The following is a 27,582-nucleotide window of genomic DNA, read 5'->3' as shown; positions in this document are numbered from 1 at the left end:
AATAAAAAATAAAAACAAGAAAAACAAACAAACAAAAAACAATGGCCTTTTCTCCTGTCCTGGCTGAGAGAGGACTTAACCTTGAGTTAACTTTGCCAATCTGACCACAGCTAACGCCTGCCACAATTCAAAACATTCATAGACAGCAAAACTGGCCAAGACACTGACTACAGTGTCTTCTAAAGTTTCAGGGATATATAAACAGTTTTCAGAGATTTCTTACTGTGAACCAGCAGGCCCCCCTTCAAGACATGCTGAATCAGAATTTTTTTTTTTTTTCAATCTGATTTGGAATTTTTGAGGCTGTGTCCTGGGTAGCTAGGGTTTAAAGAAAGCTCCCAGCTGATTCCAATGTACCATTAGGTTTTAGGACTGCTGGCCTAAGGGATGTCATCTGTACCCTTAATCCTGGCATCCAAGGCCTCTGGGAGCTGGCTCGACTCTATACAAGTGGAGCATCATAGTGAGAAACACACAAATTGTGTAGTTATTGTCAATTTAAAAAAAAACACAACCTAAAAGCTGAGAGTTTTATTTTATTCAGGGGACTATAGCCTGGGAATCAGCCTCTTGAATAGTGCTGAAGAACTGTTCCAAAGAGATAAGAGAGGAGTCAAGATATACAGGAGTTTTTGCTGAAAAGAAAAAAACCATAGTCGAGCATCAAAAGATTGCTTATGACAAAAACAGATATCTCAGGTTAATGATTTTAGTGCTTTTCTATGCATGGGAAGATGCAGGAGTCTGGACTCCCTGAAATTATTCCTTTGATACATATCTTAACAATCTCGGACCAGTATCTTGTTTTTCTTTGTCCTGAATTCCCCTCAGGGATGGTTGCAGTGGTTGATGGTAGACAACCTTCCTTGTTTACTGGAATGGCAAGCAACGTTTTTGCCTAACAGCAGTTATCACTTATTGGTTGCCTGCCAGGTGCCAGGTATTGGACTAAGAGGTTTAAATGAATCACCATTTAATTGCACATTGGCTGTGTTCTTACTGTTTTACAGATGATAAATTGAGATTTAGAATGGTTAAATAATTGGCCCAGGAACATACAGTCAGGCAGTGTAGAAGTGGAATTCAAAACGAGGTCTGTCAAGTTCTAAAGTCCATGCGTTTGGCCTTGGGCGACCAACTATCCCAGTTTGTTTGCCCGAGACTGAAAGCTTCCATAACATATGGAACATAATGCATGTTCTATGCTAAAACCAGGATGATCCTGAGCACATCGAGACAAGTTGGTCACCCTGTCTCCACTTAGAGATTTCTGCCTGAGGTTGAAGTTCAGTTCCACCGCTTGTGACTGTATGATACTAAGGAAGCCTGCCCACCTGCCAGTCTCCCAGTTTCCTCATCTAAAAACAGGAAATCTCACATCTGTCCCAGAAAGTGGCTGTGAGCACTATATGAGATAGTGCCTGTAACAACATCCGCTGAAGGAAAAGGTGAGCTTCCCCACAGGCCTACCTGGTGGAGTCCTGCTTTGTGTTTGTTTTCTTTTCATTTTTTAAAAATATATCTTATTTTTCAGTTCAATTCAGTCATTCAATTGAGTCCAACTCTGCAACACCATGGACTGCAGCACGCCAGGCTTCCCTGTCCATCACCAACTCCCGGAGCTTGCTCAAACTCATGTCCATCGAGTCAGTGATGCCATCCAACCATCTCATCCTCTGTCATCCCCTTCTCCTCCTGCCTTCAATCTTTCCCAGCATCAGGGTCTTTTCTAACAAGTCGGTTCTTCGCATCACTTGGCCAAAGTACTGGAGTTTCAGCTTCAGCATCAGTCCTTCCAATGAATATTCAGGACTGATCTCCCTTAGGATCAACTGGTTGAATCTTCTTGCAGTCCAAGGGACTCTCAAGAGTCTTCTCCAACACCAAAATTCAAAAGCATCAATTTTTTGGTGCTCAGTTTTCTTTATATTCCAACCCTCTCATACATACCTGACTACTGGAAAAATCATAACTTTGACTAGGTGGACCTTTGTTGGCAAAGTAATATCTCTGTTTCTTAATATGCTGTCTAGGTTGGTCATAGCTTTTCTTCCAAGGAGCAAGCATCTTTTAATTTCATGGCCACAGTCACCATCTGCAGTGACTTTGGAGCCCAAGAAAATAAAGTCTGTCATTGTTTCCATTGTTTCCCCATCTATTTGCCATGAAGTGACGGGTCCAGATGCCATGATCTTAGTCTTTTGAATGTTGAGTCTTAAGCCAGCTTTTTCACTCTCCTCTTTCACTTTCATCAAGTAGCTCTTTAGTTTTTCTTTGCTTTCTGCCATAAGGGTGGTGTCATCTGCGTACCTGAGGTTATTGATATTTCCCCCAGCAATCTTGATTCCAGCATGTTCTTCATCCAGCCTGGCATTTCACATGATGTGCTCTGCATATAAGTTAAATAAGCAGGGTGACAATATACAGCCTTGACGTACTCCTTTCTCAATTTGAAACCAGTCTGTTGTTCCATGTCTAGTTCTAACTGTCGTTTCTTGACCTGCATACAGATTTCTCAGGAGGCAGGTGAGGTGGTCTGGTATTCCCATCTCTTTAATTTCCCAGTTTGTTGTGATCCACACAGTCAAAGGCTTTGGCATAGTAAATCAGAAGTAGATGTTTTTCTGGAACTCTCTTGCTCTTGCGATGATCCAACAGATGTTGGCAATTTGCTTTCTGGTTCCTCTGCCTTTAATTACTTTACAGTATTGTGATTGTTTTTGCCATACACCAACATGAATTGGTCGTAGATATACACACGTCCCCTCCCCCCCGTACCCTCCTCTCACTTCCCTCCCCTACCCATCCCTCCAGGTTGTCACACAGCACCGACTTGGGGTTCCCTGCACCACCTCCTCAAATAATTCTTCTCCATTCCCTCTGTTCTCATCTTCTGGAATTCCTATCCAATTGGATATATATTAGTGTCTCTTAGTTAAGCCTACATGTCTCAAACATTCTCTCTCCCTCTGGGGGAGGTCCTCAGTGCTCTCTTTTCTTTTTATTTTTATTTAATTTCTTTTAAAAACATTTTTTTTAATGGATAGTTCCTTTACAGTGTTTGTTTTTTTCTGCCGTACCGCAAAGTGGATCTATACCCAACTAAACTTGACACTGATAATTGAGTTTATCAATAGCTATATTTTCAATAATAGAATTTGTAGCTGGTTTTTCTTTATACTCATCTTTCTCTTGCCTCCTATCTGCCTGCTTTTTATTTTACAAATGTCTTGGGTTTTCAAGTTTCTTTCCCCTTTGTATCCCTTTTGAAACACTTCTGCTTGGTGACCCTCTTTTCTAACATCCCTTTGTCTCCTAGTTTGGAATTGAGGTTTTCAAATGGCTCTGGAGCTGGAGTTTGCTGTGTTTCACTGTGCATTTCTCCTCGCTCTCTGGTCACCCCCTCACCCTCTCGCTGTCATGTTGCCTCCGCCCTGACCAGGGGTCCCAGCTCACAACCAAGTCTAATATTGGTGTTTCTGGGTTCTCTCTGGGGCTGACTCTGGTGAGGTGCTGGCATTGCCCAGGTCCTGGTTACCCGGCCAGGTTGCCTTCCTCTGCCTCCCTTGGACCGCAGCTTCAGGGAGGCAACCACCCGCACAGTGGTGCTACTTCCCTTCAGCCTCCTTCCACAGGTATGGGGGCCCTCCCTGGTCACACACAGGGAGCCTGGCTTGGTCCCTACCTGATGTAGGGTACTTTTACCCCCCATTCTATCAAAAGAAGCGGGAATGGCCTCTTTCCCCCTCCTGCTCCCAGCCCCAGAGCTCCGTGCCCCAGCTCATTTACCCCGACTCGCAGATTTGTGTCCTGTGCTTTTTTTTTTCTCTCTTACTGAAACATAGTTGATTTACAATGTTGGGTTGGTTTTAAGTGTACCGCAAAGTGATTCAGTTATATATAAAGTGTTAGTCACTCAGTCATGTCTGACTCTTTGTGATCCCCTGAACTGTAGTCCACCAGGCTTCTCTGTCCATGGACTTCTCCAGGCAAGAATACTGGAGTGGGTTGCCATTCCCTTCTCCAGGGGATCTTCCCGACCCAGAGTTGGAACTCTGGACTCCTGCACTGTAGGCAGATTCTTTACCACTGGGGCCACCAGGGAAGCCCCACATATTCTTTTTCAGATTCTTATAGATTATTCCATTATTATATGGAATGTAGTTCCCTGTGGCTATACAGTAGGTCCTTGTTGTTTACCTATTTTATACATAGTAGTGCATATATGTGTGTCCTGTGCTGTTCATTGAACAATGGGATGTTAACTGTTCCTGTGAAGTTTGGGGTTTTCCCTTATATCTAGGCTTTCTTTCCTCAGCATTTGAAAACAATATTCTGAAAGGGTTGTCCTACAAAGCCATCTTGACTTAGACATTTCCCTGAAATTGTATGTCAAAAGAAAATTAAAACCAAGGAAGATTCAAATCATGAATGTTTCCTCTGCCATTTACTAGCCCCAAGCAACAGTGAGAAAGACAGGCAAAGCCACATAAGTGATGATAATGCCTTTATCTGACTTCCCAGGCCAAAGTCACACTGGAAAGAACCCTGTGCTGGGACCTCATTTTAGAATCTATGTTAACTCAGTGCTAATTATTGAGCTCCTCATCTCTCCCTGTTAGACTGAGTCCCCCCTCCTGCAGCTGTGAAAACTGTGATTCTCTAACCAAAGGACAGTCCCATGACCAGCGTCCCATGACCCTGAAGCAGTGACCTGAGTGTTCCCTTCTTACCTACCTCCACCCTCAAATGACTGCCCGGCCACCACCTCCAGGGCGGCTATTTCAGAAATTACAGCCTTTAACAAAGTTTGTTTGGGGTCACAGAGGGAATTATTGCTCAAATGCTACCTATGCTTTTCAATTTCCTTCTTCCTTTCCCTCTAAGCCAAATCTGAATTCCTAACTAGTGTTTCAGAAAGCTCCAGTTAGGGGTAGGGGGCGGGGATAAGGAGAAATAAGGGTTCCTGTCTCTGTGCCACAGAGGGAGACATCACAGCCAGCAGAGGTTAAGGAACGTGATCACCCAACAAGTGGATAAGGCAGGACTTGAATGCAGACCCATCTGCTTCCACAGCCCTACTTCAGCACCACATACCACTCCCTAGGCAGATGGAGGGTGGTCCTCTGAGCAGCTGCCATAGTAACAAAGGTCTCTCTAATATCTCTCCATCCCTATGCATGGCTTTTGGAGCAATTCTTCAGTCAGAGAGCCCAGATGCCCATGGGTACTTACAGCAACTCCAGAGCACCCACCCCAGGTTTAAGGACAACTTTTCTGCAAACATCCCACTAAATCTTGCCAGTTGGAACCTTTATTGAAATCCCAAGGTGCAATTTTTGCCGATCAAGTCAGAATCTCTTTCTCCACTCACCATCACTTATTACAACTCTAAGGGCAGTGTTATAACCTCAGAGCAAACTCCTCTGCCAAGGAAAACAGCTCTCTCCTTTCTCTTGTTTTCTTGACTTTGTCATTCCTAGTTTAGGGAAAAACTGTGAAGCTAGCAGATTTCATCCCAACCACCCCTGCTCTGCTCTGCACCCTTCCCTCTCTCCAGAGGCCCTGGTCACCCTCACCCTGTCCCTCCTTCCCACCCCTCCTCACTCAAAGCAGCTCACACCAGAGAGGCAGACACTGGCATGGCAATAAAAAGGGAACTTTTTCCCAGGGGATTTCCATACTGAGAAGTGTGTATTCTTTCAGCATACACCTATGTTCACATGTGTACACACACACACATACACACACACACACATACACACACACACACACACACACTTGGGTTTATTGTTTTATGATTAGATCATGAACAATGTCCACCACAGAAAATTTGAAAGGTATAAAAAATATGAAGAAGAAAGTCAAAACCCATACTCCAACCACCCAGACAAACCTCCACTAACTCTTTGATGTATTTCCTTCCAGTTCTTTGTCTAAATATGTATGTGTATATGCATGCATGGATGTATCATACATGTGTATGATACATATACATTCTAGGGTCTGGTTCAAGGTTATCCTGTTTCATTGCTGTGCCTGCCAATTCTTCCCTAATACCACATATAACATTATTATAAGGTTCTTCCCTGATAGTTCAGTTGGTGAAGAATCCACCCGCAATGCAGGAGACCCCAGTTCAGTTTCTGGGTCAGGAAGATCCGCTGGAGAAGGGATAGGCTACCCACTCCAGTATTCTTGGGCTTCTCTGGTAGCTCAGCTGGTAAAGAATCCACCTGCAGTGCAGGAGACCTGGATTGGAAAGATCTCCTGGAGAAGGGAAAGGCTATCCACTCCAGAATTCTGGCCTGGAAAATTCCATGGACTATTCCATGGAGTCTCAAAGAGTCAGACATGACTAAGCAACTTTCACTCACTAAATTATTATTATTTTGTAAGAGACTTTAATCCCTGATGGCTTGAATTCTCCATCATCACTTTTATTTCAAACTTTAAAAAATTATTCTCAGGACTTCCCTGGCAGTTCAATGCAAAGGGTGCAAGTTCAATCCTTGGACAGGAAATTAATCCACATGCCATGCAATGTGGCCAAAAGATGTTTTTATAAATAGATTTTAAAAGTTATTCTCAACCCTTTTTCTTGATAAGTTTTAGATTCATTGTGATAAATAAGCCATAGTTTCTTGGATTGTAAGTTTATTGCACTTATAAATTGGGTAAAATTGGCATTTTTACAATATTCAGATTTTCTATCCATAAATATTGTATGGCTATCTATTTAGTCAGATCTTTTTTAGTATCATTCAATAAAGTGAAAAGTTTTCCTTCAGATGGGTCCTACATATTCTTTTTGAGGTTTATTTTTTTTAATATTTTAAGTTTTTTGTTGGAAATTGGAATCTTTTTTCTCTACATGCTCCTAATTTGAATTTATCCTGCATCTCTTACTCTCTGAATGATTCTAATGCTTTATCAATTGATTCCCTCTTTTTCCTAGGAAGACAACTATACCATCTGCAAATAATGATAATTTTATCTTCTCCTTCATATGTATAATTTTGTTTTGTGAATCATTGTATAGCTTAAAGAACCATGTTAAATAATATCAGGAAAATCAATAATCTTTCTTAATTTGCTATGGATTATTTCTATCCCATTAAGGGACTATTTTTCTAATCTGGGTCTTTATTCTTTTAAATCAGGATATAGAATCTTGTCAGATATATGTTCATTATCTGTTGAGATTATCATATTTTTAAATTTTACCTCTTAATATTAAGAATTGCTTTTAATTTCCTAATATTAAATATCTTTATATAATCTAGAATCATAGCACTGCTTTTTCCTGGAGAAATTTTTGAATTGAACTTAATTCATTGATGTTCTGTCTAGAATTTTTTACAGCTGACTTTTGTACAAGTGAGCTTAGCTTAGAGCAGCGTGTCCCAAAATCTGTTCTGTGGAACACTATTGCTATGAATTGTGCTACAGGAAAGGGGAAAGACAAGAAGTTCTGTGCTAGAACTAATTTGGAAAATATTACATATGCCTCTTGGAGAGTCACAAGGTATAGTCCCATTCTAGAGATTCAGAGACAAGCTGGAATTAAAAAAAGAGGGAAACTTGGATTTAAACATGTATAACCCAGCATTTCCCAAACTGACTGACCATAAGAGTCCCTATTTGACATAATTCCTATTTTTAAAAAAATATTTATTTATTTTTATTTATTTATTTGGCTGTCCTGGGTCTTAGTTGTGGCATGCAGTATCTTCAGTTGTGGCATGCAAAGTCTTAGTTGCAGCATGTGGGATCTAGTTCCCTGACCAGGAACTGAACCTGGGTCCTCTGCATGGGGAGCATAGAGTCTTAGACACTGGACCACCAGGGAAGTCCCCATAATTCCCATTAACATCTTATAGAGCTCATGTCTGAGGCATGCACTTTGGAACTATCTTTGTCAGTGTTGACACTGGTTTTGCAGGAAAGCCTATTTCATCAAAAGTTCTCATCAAAGGCTTATAATCAATTAAACTCTGTTGCTGCCACCCTACACAATAAGATACTTATTGTTTCTTCCAGTTAAAGCTGATGTCTTTCAGTTTCATGATTCTGAGATATTGTCTCATTCCACTGGGTCCTTTTGGGATCTCAAGGATGCAGAAAGCTGTGAACCTTCAGATAGATCCAATTCAGGGTGTCTTTTATTAACTTTTCCACCATGCTTGACTGGCTCTTCTTCAATCTTCTTATAAGTCCTTAGGGCTTCATGGTCTTGGCCCTCCACCAATGGTGTCTTCCTTCCAAAGCAGCCAGACTCTTCAATTCAAGAGACCTTATGCATCCCTTGCCTGCATCCTAAAGCCATCTGCCCCCACTCACCATCCACTTTGCTCTCTCTTCTCCCAACTCCAAAATCCCACTTTTTCAATAAATCCCCAAGAGTTACTCAAGACTGAGAAACACATAATTTTAGTTGCTAAAAATTTCCCAGAAGCAAAACCCTTCTAGGAATTGTGTGGGATTCATTGATTCACCATATGACCTCTGCCCTTCAGGGGCTCCAATTCTCTTGCCTGGAATGAAAAATATATCATTGCGGTGACCCTTTTGCCCAGAGCCTGGCAGAGGAAGAGCTCAAGAGCCACTGACTAACATCAATGCTGAATACAGAGTGATACATGCCTTATAGAGTTCTGTGTACAGAACTCTATGTGTGGTTAATATTCTGAAGAATTCACAGAACAGTGATATTTGAAAAGGTTTGTAAAGGATGAATAGCTCATTTGTCAGAGCAAGGGGGCAGTGAAACAATTTGCATTTGAATCAGGCTTTCCCAAGCTCTTTCCTATACCAACTCCACTCAATATTCACAACACAGTGAGGTTAACTTCATTGTTGCTAAACCCATTTTTCTATTGAGGAAGTTAAGGATCATTTGCAGCAATGAGCTTCCCCAACTCAAAAGATTTCAGGAAAACAGAGTTTGAGGCAAACTCTGATACCAAACAGCCGTTCGTTGTTTTGTTTGTTTGTTTCCAACATTTATTTGGCTGTGTCAGCTGTTGACACAGCGTGCATGATCTTTGTTGTGATGTGTGGGATCTTTCCTCACGTTGCCCGGGCTTCTCTAGTTGTGGCGTGTGGGCTCTGGAGCGTGAGGACTCAGCAGTTGTGGCACTTGGGCTTAGCTGCCTCACAGTATGCAGGATCTTAGTTCCCCAACCAGGGCTCAAACCTGAGTCCTCTGCATTGGAGGTTGGATTCTTAACCACCGGACCACCAGGGAAACCCCCTAAAAAGCTATTCGTAAGAAATGCTGAGGTCCCAAGAAAACAAGGCAGGTGTGGTCCCTACCTCACAGAGCTCATAGGCTAGATTCACAGAAACTTTAAGGATGCGAATTCTCCCCATGTGGAGGGATTTTTAAAAAACAAACTGCTTTCTCCCAGAGACTGAAGCTGGGCCCACATTTAGCGGAGAAGTAAATGATGCAGCAGCCTGAGTATGAGGCCTGCAAACACCCTCAGGGTGGTGGTGAGGGCAGGGCCAACCCTGGCTTACATCTGAACCCCCTGGGGAGCCGTAAGGAATACTGATGCTAGGTCTGTCCCAGACCACCGAAGTCAGAATCTGGGTTTTGGTGAGAAGAGGCTGTCTTGGGTACGTGTCCCACTTCATTCTGATGTGCAGCCAGAGTTGTAAACCAGTGTTCTGCTGGAAAGATTGGGGCAGTATAGGGACACAGCTGTGAAGTTCTAACTCTGCTTCTTCACTTCTTCTTCCCCTGCTTCCTTCCTGTAGCCCTGCAGCTGTCTTCTCCAGGTCCCCTTCTGAGCGCCCACATCTGCTCCATCCCAGCTGCCTAACACGGGCTGAGGTGTACTCCTGGCTTCATCACCACCAAGGGCTTCACTCTCAGATCTAAAGATACCTTTTGAAGGGGCCTCCTCAGGGAGGACTGAATGGTCAGTGGTGACAAATAAGGCACAGAGACAGTTAGGTGACATGAGAAGTCTATTCAATTTATTCTGTTTAGTCACATCCCAGAGGCAGCTGTCTGCTGCATTGAATTGTAGGATGGGGCCTGGTGTACAACGGTAGGCCAGCTCTCACTGGTGAGACCACCTTCCCTCTCCCCACCCCTGCCCCAGAGATCTCAGGGGAGTTAGGAGAGACTTACATCCTGCTTCTTGCCCATGACCAGAGTAGCCCCAGGTACATGGCCCAACAGAGGGAGCCAACCCTGCTGGGGAGCTCATTCCCCCTCCACGTCCTCTCCATCTCTCACCTCCTCTCAGGCATTCTCTCAACGACCCAGAGGAGAAACGGAGGGCCTGCAGTCTCTGCCCAGACAATGGAATTGTGGGCTTTTGTGGAGCTGAGGTTGCCCTGTCCCTAGATCTCAATACTTTCCTAAGTCGGAGGTGATTCCCTCCAGCTAGCAGTGGCTGGAACACATTCTAGAATTCATCTGGATTCACCAGGGGGCATGAGAGGAGGTGGGCGGGAATATTGTCCTAAGGTCCCAGAGCAGTGAAGTCCAATTACCCTGACGCCACTGACCAAGCCCATGAGAGTGAGGTGTCATGGCAACAGAAGCCAGCTTTAGCCTGATATTCTATTGGTTATCTGATTTACATATTTTCATAAATGACTTATTGCACTAGATCCCTGTGGCCTTAAGTCAATGGTGTAATAGGAAAGGGACCCATAGCTGGGTCTGTGGATGCAGAGCGTCAGATGGTAGACTCCCATTCATCAGTTGGATGGAGGTCGGTCTCCATGCTGAAGTCTGCCTGTTGGTCATCCTTGGCTTGGTTTCTTCAGCTGCAGAACAAAAAGAGCACTGCTGGCTCCAGAGCTTCTCCCTGTGGATGCTGTAAAAGTGAACAAGTTATTGATGTTGGGGACCTGGCAGTCTCTGAGTGAAAAGGCTAATAAATCAAACATTCCATCAGGTCTGCTTCCAATTTCTCTTTTCCATGAATGTTTACTCACCGTCTACAGCATGTAGCGGCATGCCCCTGCTCTAATAATGCCAATCTTCTGTGTGTCATAGGTTAAGAGAATAAACTCCGGGCACAGACTGCTTAGATTTTAATCCTGGCTCTCTGCTTTCGCCCTGAGTGACTCTGGTAAGTTATTTCACTTCTTTGTGCCCCGGTTGCCTCATCTGTTAAGTGAAGGTAATAACAGTGCCTGCCTCACAGGGTTGTTAAAGAGATCAAATGAGTTAATACATGGAAATGGCTTAAAAGTGTGCCAAGCCCCTAAGTGCTCAATAAACTTTCACTATGTAGATGATTAATACATAGCATTTTCACATAATGAGCTCACAGAAGTTTATTTATCTGTTTGGCAGCTAAACTCTAACAGCGGTTTTTCTAACTTGTCTGATGGTTATTTTAAGAAAAAAAAAATGCCCAAGGTACTTATGAAAAATAGAAAAACAGAGGTTCCAGGCCACTGCCCTGAGGATTCCAATTCAGTAGGTCCAGAATGGCCCTGGCGATTCTAATGAAGAGTGGCATCAGCTGCTCTAATGGGGCTAAGAGGCAAAACCTGGCCTCTACTGGGCTTTCCCAAATTCACTCTGCTAGTTAATCTGAAATGCCAGGGAGGGGAAGGCTGTTTGACTTCAAAGCTTTGGGAAAGCTCACATTGTCTCCCCCATCCCATTTCAGCAAGAGAGCCTTCCTAGAAGAGGTGGAATAATTTCCAGAACTGGAACAAAGGGAGAGACCTGGGCTCACAGGCAGACGGGAAGATGGTGAGTTGAGGACTGGGGACCCAAGAGAGGAAGTGGCCATGGGCGGCCTAGAGGCACCCACATCTGGTACTTCTTTGAGAACTGCACACGTGGCATCTGGCCGGTCTCTTCAGGTGTCTGTCCTTCCCTATTCCCAGAATAAAGCCCAAAGGTCCTCATAAACTACAGGCCCATTTTTACAGAAATTCGGACCCCCTTCTCAAATCAGGTGTTCACTGATTGAACCACATCTCCTGAACATTCACCAGGCATTGGCATGACAAAATTACGTGTCCCTGACCAAGCGCTTCTCTCTGAGTGTGATACAGACCTTTCTCAGTGGAGAAGCTTGGTATTCATGGGAAGGACACGTGAAAAACTCTTAGCAGTGCCAAGGGACAAGTGTGTGCTAGTGGTCTGCCACCACTGTGATGGGAGCTCCGAGAGAGGAAATCTGGGGAGGGGAAGTGTTGCAGTCTTGGGAGGCTTCTCAGAGGAGTTGAGACAGGTTTTGAAGGATAAAGTGCATTCAGACTGCCAGAGTAAAAAGAAGTATTCTAATTTTTTTTTTTTTAATTAGTCAGAGGAAAGATACCAAGGTGGCTGGAATGCAGAGGCTGAGCGTGGGGTTGGGAAACTAGGTTGGTCTGACTCCCAAATATCCCTGGGTTCCATGCAAGGCGTCCCACAGGGAGAGCTGCAAGGACGAGAAAGTCCCGGGATGGTGTCTGTCCCTGCTGAGGCCCTTCACTCCCATGGAAAATGCAGCCCCTTATTCAGCAGCAGGAAACGGCGCTCCCTGTAGCCAAACCTTCCTCAAGGACTTGCTTTACCCATGATCAAATCCTGGCTCAGTCTCTGCCTGCTGCTACATCAGGCCCTGGTGTTACCTGCTAGCCAAGTCTCTTCCAGTGAAGGGGGCATGGCTTCATGGTCATTTTGTAACTTCCTGAATGTGTCTTTGGAACAAGCTGGGACCTATCTGTGCCCTCAGACCTCTATGAAGAAAAGGGTGTAGTTGAAGCTGTTACCCCACAGTGTTCTGGGCAGGTGGTGGTGGGGAGAGGGGGCTCTAGAATGGGCCTTGCTTCCCCCTTCAGATCCCCCTCTCACCTGTCATGATGCTATAAATTCCCACCATCTGAGTCACATTTACAGTCCTGTAGAAGTGGTAAGGCTGTGTCCCCTTTGATTGGTCAGCCACAGATGTTTATTGATGCTCTTTCCACGCTTTTCTGGCTTTGCACCTGTCGCCTCTGTTTAGACAACTGCCACGTTTGCCTGATGATCAGGCCTCCTAATTGTGGCCGGTATTTCTGATTACCAGCAGGACACTCGTGGCTGAGAATGGTATAACTCTGTTGTTAAGGACAAAGGTTCTGGAGTCTGACTGTCTGAGTTTGGGACTCAGTTCTGCCTCCTCCATGTCTTTAATGTTTCTTTGCCTCAATTCCTTTATCTGTAAAGTGGAAATAGGAACATACCTACCTCTTTGGGCTGTGGGGAAAAGAAAATGAGCTCATATACATCAATCTCTTCAACAGTGACTGGAACACAGTAAGCCCACAATAAAAATTAGCCATAAGTATTATCTTCTTTCAGAAGTCCTGCTCTCAGGTCTTCCCAGGTGGCTCAGTGGTAAGGAATCTGCCTGCCAGTGCAGGAGACTTGAGATTGATCCCTGGGTGAGGAAGATCCCCTGGAGAAGGGACTGGCAATTGTTGCCTGGAGAGCCCTATCGACAGAGGAGCCTGGCAGGCTACAGTCCATGGGTTCAGAAAGAGTTAAACGACAGAAGTCCTGCCCTCGCTTCAAATTCATATGTCAAAATGGAGACCCAGGTCCTTAGTTCTCACCTGGCCCCTCAATTAAAAAGCTCTGTAGGCTCTTATTTAACAGGAGAGGAATTCAAGCCCAGGGTGATGAAGTGAGTTGGTCAAGAACACACAGCAAACCAAAAGCAAAGTAGGGCTCAGGACTCCTGCCCACTTCCCATGAGCCTGCTCCCAGCAGCCTGGCAACCCCACCAGAAGCTTTGGACACCTGCAGAGAGCCCTTGAAGAGCAATCTAGGCTCATTGCCAAAATCACCTGGACCATTTATTGAAAATGCAGATTCCTGGGGTCCCGTATTGGATTCTGATCCAGTAATTCTAGGCTGGGACCCCAAATTATCATTTTAAAAAGCACACTTAAAAAAAAAAAAAAAACACACTTGCTCTCCTTCCCCCACCGAGGCAATACTAATTCAGGTGGTTTGCACTTTGAAAAATACCTCCAAAAGCCAATCTTTGGAGGCAAGGATATACAATGGAAAAAAGACAACCTCTTAACAAGTGGTGCTGGGAAAACTGGTCAACCACTTGCAAAAGAATGAAACTAGAACACTTTCTAACACCATACACAAAAATAAACTCAAAATGGATTAAAGATCTAAATGTAAGACCAAAACTATAAAACTCCTAGAGGAGAACATAGGCAAAACACTCTCCGACATAAATCACAGCAAGATCCTCTATGACCCACCTCCCAGAATATTGGAAATAAAAGCAAAACTAAACAAATGGGACCTAATGAAACTTAAAAGCTTTTGCACTACAAAGGAAACTATAAGTAAGGTGAAAAGACAGCCCTCAGATTGGGAGAAAATAATAGCAAATGAAGAAACAGACAAAGGATTAATCTCAAAAATATACAAGCAACTCCTGCAGCTCAATTCCAGAAAAATAAATGACCCAATCAAAAAATGGGCCAGAGAACTAAACAGACATTTCTCCAAAGAAGACATACAGATGGCTAACAAACACATGAAAAGGTGCTCAACATCACTCATTATTAGAGAAATGCAAATCAAAACCACAATGAGGTACCATTACACACCAGTCAGGATGGCTGCTATCCAAAAGTCTACAAGCAATAAATGCTGGAGAGGCTGTGGAGAAAAGGGAACCCTCTTACACTGTTGGTGGGAATGCAAACTAGTACAGCCACTATGGAAAACAGTGTGGAGATTCCTTAAAAAAACTGGAAATAGAACTGCCATATGACCCAGCAATCCCACTTCTGGGCATACACACTGAGGAAACCAGATCTGAAAGAGACACGTGCACCCCAATGTTCATCTCAGCACTGTTTATAATAGCCAGGACATGGAAGCAACCTAGATGCCCATCAGCAGATGAATGGATAAGGAAGCTGTGGTACATATACACCATGGAATATTACTCAGCCGTCAAAAAGAATTCATTTGAACCAGTCCTAATGAGATGGATGAAACTGGAGCCCCTTATACAGAGTGAAGTAAGCCAGAAAGATAAAGAACATTACAGCATACTAACACATATATATGGAATTTAGAAAGATGGTAACGATAACCCTATATGCAAAACGGAAAAAGAGACACAGAAATACAGAACAGACTTTTGAACTCTGTGGGAGAAGGTGAGGGTGGGATGTTTCAAAAGAACAGCATGTATACTATCTATGGTGAAACAGATCACCAGCCCAGGTGGGATGCATGAGACAAGTGCTCGGGCCTGGTGCACTGGGAAGACCCAGAGGAATCGGGTGGAGAGGGAGGTGGGAGGGGGGATCGGGATGGGGAATACGTGTAACTCTATGGCTGATTCATATCAATGTATGACAAAACCCACTGAAATGTTGTGAAGTAATTAGCCTCCAACTAATAAAAAAAAAAAAAAAAAAAAAAAAAAAGCCAATCTTTGTCATGTGCCTCCACTGGAGATGAAATCCCAGGCAGAGCCCAGTAAGGCCCTGTGGCCAGCCCTGGGCTGCACTCTTGGGAACCACCCGCTCCATTGCTGTTGCCGGGCATGCCTGTTGTCCCTCACTGGTATTTCAGGAATTTGGTCACATTCTTTCACACTCTCATCTTGAAAAGGAACTGCCAGTCCTTCAGACAAAGATGCACCTGTACCCCTGCAAAATCAGTGGGACATTCAACACCAAGATTATCATTCCACTGGGCATTGTTTACTGCAATGGGAAGGCTGGGAGCCAGGGGGATTGTGGGTAATCTGATTCATGGTGCCTACCTCCTCCATGGGTGACCTCATCGAAAGCTTACTGCATGCAGTACTGCTTCAGAAGCTTCTGTCCCAACTTTCCTACAACACTGACTTCATGGCCCTTCTTACTAGCGGGAGGAAATCAAATACCTGAAGAAAGAACAAATACTCAAAGACCAGTGTTTAGAGATAGTGGGAAGGACAGTTCTTTGTGTCTGTTTATTAAGGGGCTCTGACTATGGACAGCTATCCACTAGGAAAAGGGAAAGTGTTAGTCACTCAGTCATGTCTGACTCTTTGCAACCCTATCGACTACAGCCTACTGGGCTCCTCTGTCCATAGGATCCACCAGGCAAGAATACTGAAGTGAGTTGCCATTCCCTTCTCCAGGTGATCTTCCCACCCCAGGTATTGAACCCAGGTCTCCCACATTGCAGGCAGATTCTTTACCATCTGAGCCACCAGGGAAGCCCTGGAAAAGAGAGAACATTCCCAAACCGAGGAAGTGGTCAACTCTGAGATACTGTTTTAAAAAGAGTATTGACAGGAATAATCCAGCTTTTGGAAGATTTCATTTTGGAGGGTTTTAAGAGCTCTGCTCACATCTCAGCTTTTGACTTTCTCTTGCTTAGAACTTGTACTCGGGCCTGTGTTTATTTATTTCCATTTCTGAATTATCACTGGGACACCGATAACAAGGTCTGCTGATCAGAATACAACTGTGAGGACTAAGAAAGACCATGATAATTGTCCTTCAGCAATCTGAGGTTAGCCTTTGTCAGCAGCGTTGCCTGCAGGAGGACGTGCATAGCCTTCAGGGTCAGCCAGAATGGCTTCCCGTCCCAGATCTGCTGGTCTCTGGTTGTGGGGCCTTGGACAAGTGACTTAATTTTCTGAGTCTCCATTTTCTTGTCTGCAAAATGGGGATACTCATATAGAGCTTAGAGGAGTTCTGTGCTGATCAAAGTACATAGTAAATGTCTAACATGGTACCCATCAGAAGACAGTTGATATATAGTTGTTGTTCTCTATTTTCTTCTTGGTAACACAAAGATGAAAAGTGATTGTGCCTTTGTTCAGTTAAGGAGTAAAAGAATCACTTTGAAGCTGGAAAAAAAGAAAAAGATATTTAATCTATCCAGTAGACGGCAACAAAGCAAAAAAGGAAAAAGAAAACAAGTAACTAGAAAACAAAAAGTGATAGAGCATAGTTAAATATATCAGTAATCACAACAAATACAAACCAATTAAACTTATCTGCTAAAGGACAAATTTTCAGTTTGGATTTACATTTTTTTCATTCACTCGTTTGAGAAATAATTACCATGTTTTAGGCACTGGAATCTAGCTAAAAGCTATTCACAAAATATACATGTGAAGGAAGTTGAAAACAAAAGATTAGGAAAAATATACCAAGTAAATATTAACTAAAAGAAAGTTGATTTAGCAGTATTAATTTGAAACAAAATAGACTTCAAGACAGAAACTTGGCAATAAACAAGGTCTTGAAGGGAACAGTTCACCCAAAAAATATAACTATCCTGAACCTATACTCATCTCGCAACATAGACTCAGAATACATAAAGCAAAAACTGACATTATAAGGAAATATTGACAATCCACATCATAGTGGATTTTAAAATCCATAGTGATGGATTTTAATCACTTATCTCAGAAAGGGTCCAAACAAAAATATTAGAGAGGCTGGAGAAGATTTGAACTGTGGGTCAAATTTATGACCCTTGCATCTCATAAGTAAAGAATGAATAGCTTTTTAAGTAAAACTTATGGAAATTAATCATGTACCCTAGGCCATAAAAGAAATATCAAAAGGCACTGAAGAATTGATAATATATAGGTCACACACTCTGTACAGTGTAATAAAATTATGTCAGAAACCAAAACATTTCTACACAAAACCCAGGTGTTAAGAAAATTTCTAAACAGATTTCTTAATAATTAATGAGTCAAATAAAGAATAATCATGGAAATTTTTAAGTATTTTGTAACTGAATGACAAAAAGGTATTATATAACAAAGAGCCACATAAATACAATCACCACCCCAGGAACATCTCTGTAGCACAGGGATATGCCAATAGAATGGGGCTCTGATGCAGTTGGAAGCCTTGAAAGCTAGCGCAGTTAGAGTTACAGTAGTGCTGGATGAGATTATTCCTCAAATACCTTTTTTAAAAAAATTGAACTGTAATTGATTTACAATATCATGTTAGTTTCAGGTGTATAGTGCAGGGATTCAGTTAAACATACATACGTATCTCCCTTCTCTTTCACATTCTTTTCCCTCATAGGTTATTACAAAATACTGTATAGTTCCCTGTGCTGTACAGTGGGTACCTGTTGGTTATCTATTTTTTCTTTTTATGTATTTATTTATTTTTGATTGAACAATAATTGCTTTACAGTATTGTGTTGGTTTCTACCAAACATTAACCTTATTGCTTCACAGCATTGTGTTGGTTTCTACCAAACCTTAACCTGAATCAGCCATAGGTTTACCCATGTCCCCTCTCATCTGAACATCCTTCCCACTCCTCTCCCCATCCAACCCCTCTAGGTTGTCTCCAAGCCCCAGGTTGATTCCCTGAGTCACACAGCAAATTCTCATTGGCTACCTATTTTACAAATGGTAATGTATTGGAAAAGGTCAGTTTTCATTCCAATCCCGAAGAATGCTCAGACTACCACACAGTTGCACTCATCTCACACACTAGCAAAGTCATGCTCAAAATTCTCCAAGCCAGGCTTCAGGGATACATGAACCATGAAATTCCAGAAGTTCAAGCTGGTTTTAGAAAAGGCAGAGGAACCAGAGATCAAATTGCCAACATCCACTGGATCATCAAAAAAGCAAGAAAGTTTCAGAAAAACATCCATTTCTGCTTTATTGACTATGCCAAAGCCTTTGACTGTGTGGATCACAATAAACTGTGGAAAATTCTGAAGGAGATGGGACTACCAGACCACCTGACCTGTCTCTTGAGAAACCTGTATGCAGGTCAGGAAGCAACAGTTAGAACTGGATACGGAACAATAGACTGGTTCCATATAGGAAAAAGAGTACGTCGAGGCTGTATATTGTCACCCTGCTTATCTAATTTATATGCAGAGTACATCGTGAGAAATGCTGGGCTGGAGGAAGCACAAGCTGGAATCAAGATTCCTGGGAGAAATATCAATAACCTCAGATATGCAGATGACACCACCCTTGTGGCAGAAAATGAAGAGGAACTAAAAAGCCTCTTGATGAAAGTGAAAGAGGAGAGTGAAAAAGTTGGCTTAAAGCTCAACATTCAGAAAACTAAGATCATGGCATCTGGTCCCATCACTTCATGGAAAATAGATGGAGAAACAGTGGAAACTGTGGCTGACTTTATTTTGGGGGGCTCCAAAATCACTGCAGATGGTGATTGCAGCCATGGAATTAAAAGACACTTACTCCTTGGAAGGAAAGTTATGACCAACCTAGACAGCATATTAAAAATCAGAGACATTACTTTGCCAACAAAGGTCCATCTAGTCAAGGCTATGATTTTTCCAGTGGTCATGTATGGATGTGAGAGTTGTACTAAAAAGAAAGCTGAGCACCGAAGAATTAATGCTTTTGAATTGTGGTGTTGGAGAAGACTCTTGAGAGTCCCTTGGACTGCAAGGAGATCCAACCAGTCCATCCTAAAGGAGATCAGTCCTGGGTGTTCATTGGAAGGACTGATGCTGAAGCTGAAACTCCAGTACTTTGGCCACCTCATGCGAAGAGTTGACTCATCTGAAAAGACCCTGATGCTGGGAAAGAATGAGGGCAGGAGGAGAAGGGGACAACAGAGGGTGAAATGGTTGGATTGCATCATGGACTCAATGGACATGGGTTTGGGTGAACTCCGGGAGTTGCTGATGGACAGGGAGGCCTGTCGTGCTGCGGTTCATGGGGTCGCAAAAAGTTGTACATGGCTGAGCGACTGAACTGAACTGAACTGAATGTATGTTTCCATGTCACTCTCTCCATACCTCCCACCCTCTCCTGATTATCTATTTTATATACAGCTGTGTATACATGTTAATCTTACATACCTTTGATTTCTTCCTACTTTTATTTAACTCTGTTGTCTCTGTCTGAAATGCCTTCTTCCCCTGCATACCCTACATCTGCCTCTCCAGCCTGACCTTCATCCGGTTAACTTCTTTTCATACATTAAGTACCAGTTCAATTGTCATTGATTCAGCTTACCCGTGGCTCCTTCAGCATCTCTTTTCTAGAGCACTTTTTGATCACAAGTAGTTGTTTGTGTACATGTTTCTCCTTTACAACAGCTATATACTCTACAGAGTAGAGGCTACATCCTAGTCTTCTTCACTACCTAGAGCCACACACGGTCAGCACTCAGAAAGTTTTTGTTGAAAGACCATTGGGGTTTTCATCCCCACCCTTATGTCTTTAATTATCTAGAACATTTCAGACTGTGGCTTACCTGCCATGGCTGGAAGGAAGCTCCCCAACTCTGGTTTCCAGAGGTGTGCCACAGAGACTCAAACCATTTCCGTGCCAGAGAGAGTCAGGAGCCACATACCCACCAGGTCATGGCCCCCGCTGAAACCACAGCTACAATACAAGGAGGCCACTTTAAATCAGAGCCCAGGATTTCACTGCACAATCTACCCTCTGGTAGTTGCACATTTGGACTTTGGGCCCAAATCCTGCCTAGAAAATTGGCATTTACCTGCTTTTACGGAAAGAAATAAGATTTCACTCTAGGCAAGAAAAACCTCATTAAAGACTGCATTTACCTTCCTAGAGTCATTTGCCTGATGTGAACTGAATCCTAAAATGCAAATTCTTTCCTGGGGCATGAGGATGGCAGCTTGATGTTGCAACATTGCTCAAAGCAATTCGAAAGCAATTCTGTTATTATTATTATCATCATCATCATTATCATTATTTCAACCTAGCAATTAGGTTGATATGATTAAGTCAGCATTTCAGCAAATTGTTATGGCATGAAGGAGAGACAGAGAGTATGTGTGTGTGTGTGTGTGTGTGAGGGGGGTTAGAGTTGTCATCATCATTTCTATTCTGTTTTAGGGGTTAAATATTTAACCACAACTATGCGCTACAGGCTGAAACCTGATGCATGAGAGGGAGCCAGGGAGAAAGGAGGGCTCCTAACCATAGTTCTTCTTAATATGAAGGTAGTCAACATGACTACTTTCTTAATAAAGTACATGTAAGCTGGTCTTTGAGGCCATAAGAGATCACGTGTATACACATCGGCATCTCAGCACCTCCCCTGGATGCTGGCTGTCTCCATGTCTGAGCATTCTGGCAGCCTGTAGAAAGCTAAGATGAGGGTGGAGAGGGAGGTGGGAGGGGGGATCAGGATGGGGAATACGTGTAAATCTATTGCTGATTCATGTCAATGTATGACAAAACCCACTGAAAAAATAATTAATTAAAAAAAAAAAAAGAAAGCTAAGATGAACTTGACTTAATTAAGCAAGTGAAAGCAGCAATTGCGGTTTATATCCCCCAAGAGCCACAACTTGACTCATTACCACCCCCAATTACCCAACACTTCAACAGACCTGTAAAGCAGGGGAGAGGGTGAATAGCTTTAGATCCCTTCCATGGAGTCAGGGCAGCAGCTTTGAAAAAGTTGGAGTCAGTCAGACCTGCATATGAGTTCAAACTGTGTGACCTTGCGCAGGTTACTTAACCTCTCTGTGATGAATCTGTCTTCTCATCACAAAATAGGGGCTATAATCGTCTCCCTTGGGGTAGTTATGAAGGTTAAGAGATAAAATTGGTATCATATTTACTGTATGCATTATAGACACTCAGGAAAGAGTAGCTCCTTGGTGGTTATGGTTATTCTGTTCTCATTAGTTCACATCTCAACACCTGTTTTCTGCTCCCACATGCCTAACTCAGTGCCTACCTCAGGGCCCCCCTGGTACTTGTTAACCTTTCAGAAACTAGATGGCCAAAGGGACTGTCTGAAGACATCCAGGAGGAGGCACCCCACCCCTGGGGAATCTCTCCACTCTCTCCCCTGGCCCTGGGAAGTAACTTGAGATGTCAGCTGGGCACTGCTCTTAGAGGACAATGTGTTTACAAGTACTGCCAGGCCCATGGTGTGCAGGTTGTGATGGGACATTTGGGGATTGGGTTTGGGGGTCTCCCTTCCCTGGGGACCCCCTGTTGATCTGTAGTGAGAGGTATTCATACGACCTACCCCTGCACCCTCACACACGCACACTCACACATACATTCATACACGTCCACACTCACACACACACACATTCACATTCACACACACATTCACACACTTACATACTGTGTTATGCCTCATTTTCTCTTTGGAGACTTCAGTTTGGACTGAACGGCAATATCTCTGTTCACAAAGTGGAAACAGAAGATACATAAATATTTTATCAGCGGTGTAATCCCCCTTCTTAAGCTTACTTTTTAAAACTTGGAAATTATTTTTTAAAAAAATAGAAAATCAGGGGGAAAATATCTGTAGTCCCACTCTCCAAACAACTTTGCTAACATTCAGCACTATCTCTTGCAAGACTTTTATGCATATTTTATTTTATATAGTAATGATTATCCTATGTATTTAATATCTAATTGTGTATGTCTTGCTTCTTTCACTTAATTTATAGAGTAAGCATCATTTTAATAGTTGCATAGTGTTCCATAAAGAAGGGTACACCACAAATTATTTGTCCCAGTCATTGGAACCTTAGATCGATGTCTAAACGGTTGTTATTATAAATGGAGTTATGAAATCAAATTTTTCCTTCTTTGGGAGTTGTTCTATCTCAGGAATTATTTTTTAGAAATATAAAGTTAAATGTTATGAGGCTCTTAATACATATCTCCAGACTGATTTCCAAAAGAGTTACATCAGTGTACGAACCCCCGAACTTTTGCTCTTGACCTTTACTGATGTGACCCTACAAGAAAAAACCCGGCATCCTTGGAGGATGCCTCATTTGGGCAGCAGGACTTGGTACCACCTCTAAGTTCATCATCACTCACCAAACGGTGACCCCCACACCACTGAATACAGAGGAAGACTTTAGGGTAAAAAAAAAGCAAACTGTTTAAAGTATTAGAAGAACTATGGAACACACAAAATCCCTGCTTCCATGAGTATTATTGTTTAGGAGCTGGCGATAGTATGTATTTAAGTTTTATAAAAAGGTGTTGGCTCAAAGAACTGCGCTGTGCTCAGACGTGTCCAACTCTTTGCAACCCCACCGACCATAGCCCGCCTTTCCTCCCACTCTGTCCATGGGAGTCTCCGAACATGGGTTGCCATTTCCTCCCCCAGGGGATCTTCCCAACCCAGGGATGGAACCTGCATCTCCTGCAGTGGCAGGTGGATTCTTTACCGCTGAGCCACCAGGGAAACCCCAAAAAAGAACTACTATGTGATAAAAGTTTAGACCACACACTATTATGATAAAAGCTATAAAAGTGCAGCAGGAATGTCTATCCTGGTCAAATAGGCAGAGCCCGCTATGCCCTTAGAAGGAATTAGGGACAAGGTAGGAAAAGTGAACAAAGAAAATGGCTTTCCACACACATAGGCCCACATGCTGATGAAAATGCAGAGACCCTTGGAGGGTTAGGGGTGAGGTGTGGGCAGCACTGTATGCTGCCATCAGACATTGCTACCTGGGTGGGAGGGAGGGACCTAAGAAAATGAAGGGGCCAGAGCAGACCCTGGGGTCCTAGACACCACCATGGGGGTTGGGGGCACAGGGAGAAAAGAAAAGATGAGAACGGCAACTCAGAGGGAAGTTCTATAAACTAATTTGCCAGTTTCATAATGTCACCTTGAACACAAGTGTCATCCAAGTAAAGCCAGAGCTGAGTCCTGTTTCCCTGCTGCTAAAGCATCCAGGTATGTGGCAAGAGCATGAGATTCAGATCAGTCAGACTTGTGGGCAGATTCTGGGTCTGCCACTTCATAGCTGTACATGTGCTCAGGTTTATAACTTATGTGGGGTTGGTAGTGCTGCAAGTTTCATTGCACCACTAGGAGGAAGAGAAATGATGGATGTGCCCTAGCTCGGTGCCTTGCACAAAGACAGACTCCAATAGGGGCCAGTAGGAAAAATGGGGAGGGGGGGTGCGTAGGAGGGCCAAATCGTGACAGTAGAGAAGAGGGGAATGTGATCTGGGGTTGAGTGGGAGTCATGCTGCTTGTTGGTAATTCATCCCACCAATAATTCTTGGTTCTTCTCCACAGAAATCAGAGGACATCCTGCCTCGCCCAGTCTTTTGCAGGGGAATCTCAGCCAAGAAGAGGTGCCTGACTAGGGAATCCCACATACCCACCAGCTTCCAAAGAGCTGAAACTGGTAAGAACTACTGAGAACCCATAATACAACTCGAGCTGGTTAAATAGTATCCCCCCAAAACGCATGCCCACCATGAACCTCAGAATGTCACCTTATTTGGAAATGAGGTCTTTGCAATGTAAGTGGTTAAAGCTCAAGATGAGATCATACTGGATTTGGATGGGCCCCAAATCCAATGGCTGGTGTCCTTAGAAGAAGGAGAGAGGACACACAGAGGCAAGAAGGCTAAGTACAGACAGATGCAGAGATTGGAGTGATGCTACCATGAGCCAAGGAACACCAGGGGTCACCAGGAGTCAGAAGAGCAAGGAAGGATGCTCCATGGGAACTTAAGAGGGATCATGACCCTGCTGACAACTTTTTAATCAGCATGCCAATTAACTGAAAGTCTATCTTGTTTTATTTAGATCTTTAAGTATTTCACAATTGATTTTAGATGTGTCAGCAGGAATTCAGAAGTATAACTGATTAACTATCCAAAATTGATGGGTAAGAGTCTAGTTTTAACAACATATTATACTCAAACACACACACCTACAAGGCATGGAAAATCTGACTGATAAGGAACCAGCTCAGATGTCCTGCTGACAATTTGACTTGGGACTTCTGGCCTCTCAAACTGAGAAAGAATAAATTGCTGTTGTTTTAAGCCACTCAGTTTGTGGCCTTTTGTTGCTGCAGCCTCAGAAAACGAATCCACCAAGCATCTGTTTACAGAGGAAGAAACCAAGACCATCACTGTCTCCCCGCAGAAAGGCAGCAGCTAAACAGGGCTGGAACCCAGCCCTCCACCCCCATCCAGGGCTCTCCCTTAGGGAATTCTCTAAGTCTTTGGCAGACAATTTCACATCTAGGTTTGGGCCAGAAAAAGGCCCATTTTGACAAAGCCACCTAGCCCTGTGTGTGTGCCCTCCCCAGAGAAAACACAGTGAGTGGAACCCACTCTTCCCAATAATGACTTACTGCTCAGTCCTGGGTGAGACCTCTGACTGGTACGTCATCTTGAGACTGATGAGCTTGCCTGTAGGTGTCATGAGAGACGAAACACCAGCCAGCCCCTCCGCTGCTGAAACCAATAGGCAAGAGGTTAATCCCCAGAGACCTCAGGGGACTGCCACATAACAGGTGCTTCATAAAAATAAATAAATAAATAAAAATAACATGTGATAAGTACCAGAACTTCCCTGGAGGTCCAGTGACTCCTCTCTGTCAATGCAGATAAGTACATGTTACATCAGGGAGTGTTTTGGGATTAATATGCCCAGGTATCCCTTTAACAAGGACCAGAGTCTTCTGTTCCTTTTGTGAGGCACCTACTAGGAGCCAGGTGCCCTGCTCAGTTTTTCCATCAGGCCCCGCAGAAAATAGGCTGGACATTCATGTCAGGTTAATTTGAGGAGAGTTGAAGAAAGGGGCTATTTACAAAGCAGAAGGACTATTTATGAACCAAGGGACTTCCCTGGTGGTCTGCTGGTTAAAACTTTGCCTTCCCAATGCAGGGGGCGCAGGTTCAATCCCTGGTAGGGGAACTAAGGTCCTGCATGCCAGGGTGTATAACCAAAACAATATTTTTTTAAAGTGTGGGCAGAGTATGGTGGAGAATGCAGCACCCCAGGATGGGTGATGTGGAGCATTGTTACTGGAGACTGAAGGGCTAAGAGGTGGGAGGGGGAGCCGTGAGGACAGGAGCTGTGATATAGGGTTGAGGGCCCTGCCTGCGGATGGTGCAGCCTCCATGTCCTATACAGAATCCCTGGGATCGGGGCGGGCGGGGGGGGGGCAGGAAGGAGCGGGGGTGGGTAAAGGCAAGCACACCTGTCCTCTTGGGCTCAGCTGGCTTGTAATCATATCAGTTAATTTTCACAATAACCCTATGAGGGACGTGCTATTGCTCACTAGCCTGTTTCAGAGACTGGAAAATAAAGTGAAAAAAAGAAACCACTTCTGGTCATTATTGAGCCAGGATTTGAACCCAAATCTCTCTGATTCCACAGACTACAAGAGTTCTGTTCTCATGCATTAGGACATAATTTGCCATGAAGTTAACACCAGATAAATGCAGTAGATGTGAGTAATTTCAAGAACACAGATGATAAAGTGTCATAAAATAATAAGGAAGTAACAAATTTTTAGTATTTATTAAATTTTGTTTTCAATAAAATGTGTTTAATTATGTTTATATAATTTCCTCTTTAATCATGGCAATATTTAACTACTGACTTGCAAATTCCAGGAAACTTATCAGTCACCTTTTGCAAACTGGTATGGCTGTCTGCAGCACCCACTGAACAGCTAAATTTCTCTTCTGTGGCTTACACAGTACTATCTCTCCAAAATTAATTACTGTTTAGGGGAGAATAGTATATTCATGATTTCATGGTGCTATTAGATCATAGTACCCACATGCATGCAGCTCACACTGATGGAAATGTTAAGAAGAAATCCAAAGAGAAGAATCCATGTCCTCTGGAGACTGTGGACTACAGTATGTGGAACTTCTCCCTCCTTGGTCCCTGCTGGGCCCCAGGATTTGAGGGGCCCACAAGAGAGCCTGGAGAGGAAAGGATAGAGAAAGCTGAGCAAATAGTTGAATGGGTAATCCTTTAGAATGAATGTCCCAAGGCCAGAGTATCAGGAGGGGCTGGAAAGGATGGAGCCAGAGAGTTAGAAACTTCTAGTGGCATGGGGAAGACGTTTCCAAATGAGCCGGGTGGAGATGGGACGACCTGGACCCTTGCTAAAGTGTGTGATAAACTCAGGGTTTGGTGAACCAGGTTGAGTGTAAGAGAAGGTCACTGGGACCTCTGCTTGTGATGGACTTTATTTTAAGTGCCTTTCCTTTAAAACTCAGGAGCAAATCCAAATGAATAAGAAAGAGACCTAAATCTTCAGAACCTGAGTGGTCAAGAAGATGAAAGTCACCGAACTTATTTTCAAAACTGACGAGCCTTCATCGTTGTGTACAGTATGGCAGTACAGTCTCCAACCCGGCAGATGCTTCTCCAGGTGAGGGTACTTTAAACATCCTCCCAACAGGATATTCCAAATCAAGACCTTGAAGTCCTTCAGGACACTTCCCACAAGCGCCGTGGTGACTTTAGCTTTTACTTTTATTGATGCATAGTTGATTTACAATGTTCATTTCAGCTATACAGCAAAGTGACTCCATTATGCATATGCATACATTCTTCTTTATATTCTTTTCCATTATGGTTTATTTGTGACTTTGAATTGAGAAAGATCAAGCCAATCCTGTTGCCATTGTCATGCTTTTGGACAAGTCCTTTATCAATGGATTCTAAAACACACACACACACACACATACACGTATTTCCCTCCACCTTCTCAGAATTCCATTGTCAAATATCTTCATTTATAACAAGGGCCCTGAAATCATTTCGCCTCTCCTGAGGCTCACTCACTCTCATCTGCCTGTTAATGGTAACAAATCC

At 43.3% G+C, this 27,582-nt stretch overlaps 2 long non-coding RNA genes across 4 annotated transcripts in view; one reads left to right on the top strand and one right to left on the bottom strand.

Moving 5' to 3' along the window:
• Window positions 1–9,991: 9,991 nt before the first annotated feature.
• Window positions 9,992–27,582, bottom strand: part of LOC122443524 — a 46,941-nt gene continuing 29,350 nt past the window's right edge. Inside the window, exons 3-6 of one of the 3 annotated variants that reach the window (XR_006270038.1) lie at window positions 25,094–25,196; window positions 16,734–16,847; window positions 13,202–13,260; window positions 9,992–10,841 (exon numbers count right to left, since the gene is read on the bottom strand). This is a non-coding gene — a long non-coding RNA (uncharacterized LOC122443524). Of the gene's footprint in view, window positions 10,842–13,201; window positions 13,261–15,428; window positions 15,652–15,767; window positions 15,891–16,726; window positions 16,848–25,093; window positions 25,197–27,582 lie in introns of those variants that run through there. The other 2 variants (XR_006270040.1, XR_006270039.1) reach the window with 2 other exon arrangements.
• LOC122443525 lies at window positions 10,850–27,130 on the top strand. Its single transcript, XR_006270041.1, has 4 exons — window positions 10,850–11,099; window positions 11,649–11,734; window positions 24,019–24,130; window positions 26,982–27,130. It is a non-coding gene; the product is annotated as an uncharacterized LOC122443525 (long non-coding RNA).

The sequence above is a fragment of the Cervus canadensis genome, chromosome 6 (assembly GCF_019320065.1).
Source record: "Cervus canadensis isolate Bull #8, Minnesota chromosome 6, ASM1932006v1, whole genome shotgun sequence".
NCBI lineage: Eukaryota > Metazoa > Chordata > Mammalia > Artiodactyla > Cervidae > Cervus > Cervus canadensis.
This window is presented reverse-complemented; position numbering and strand designations above follow the sequence as displayed.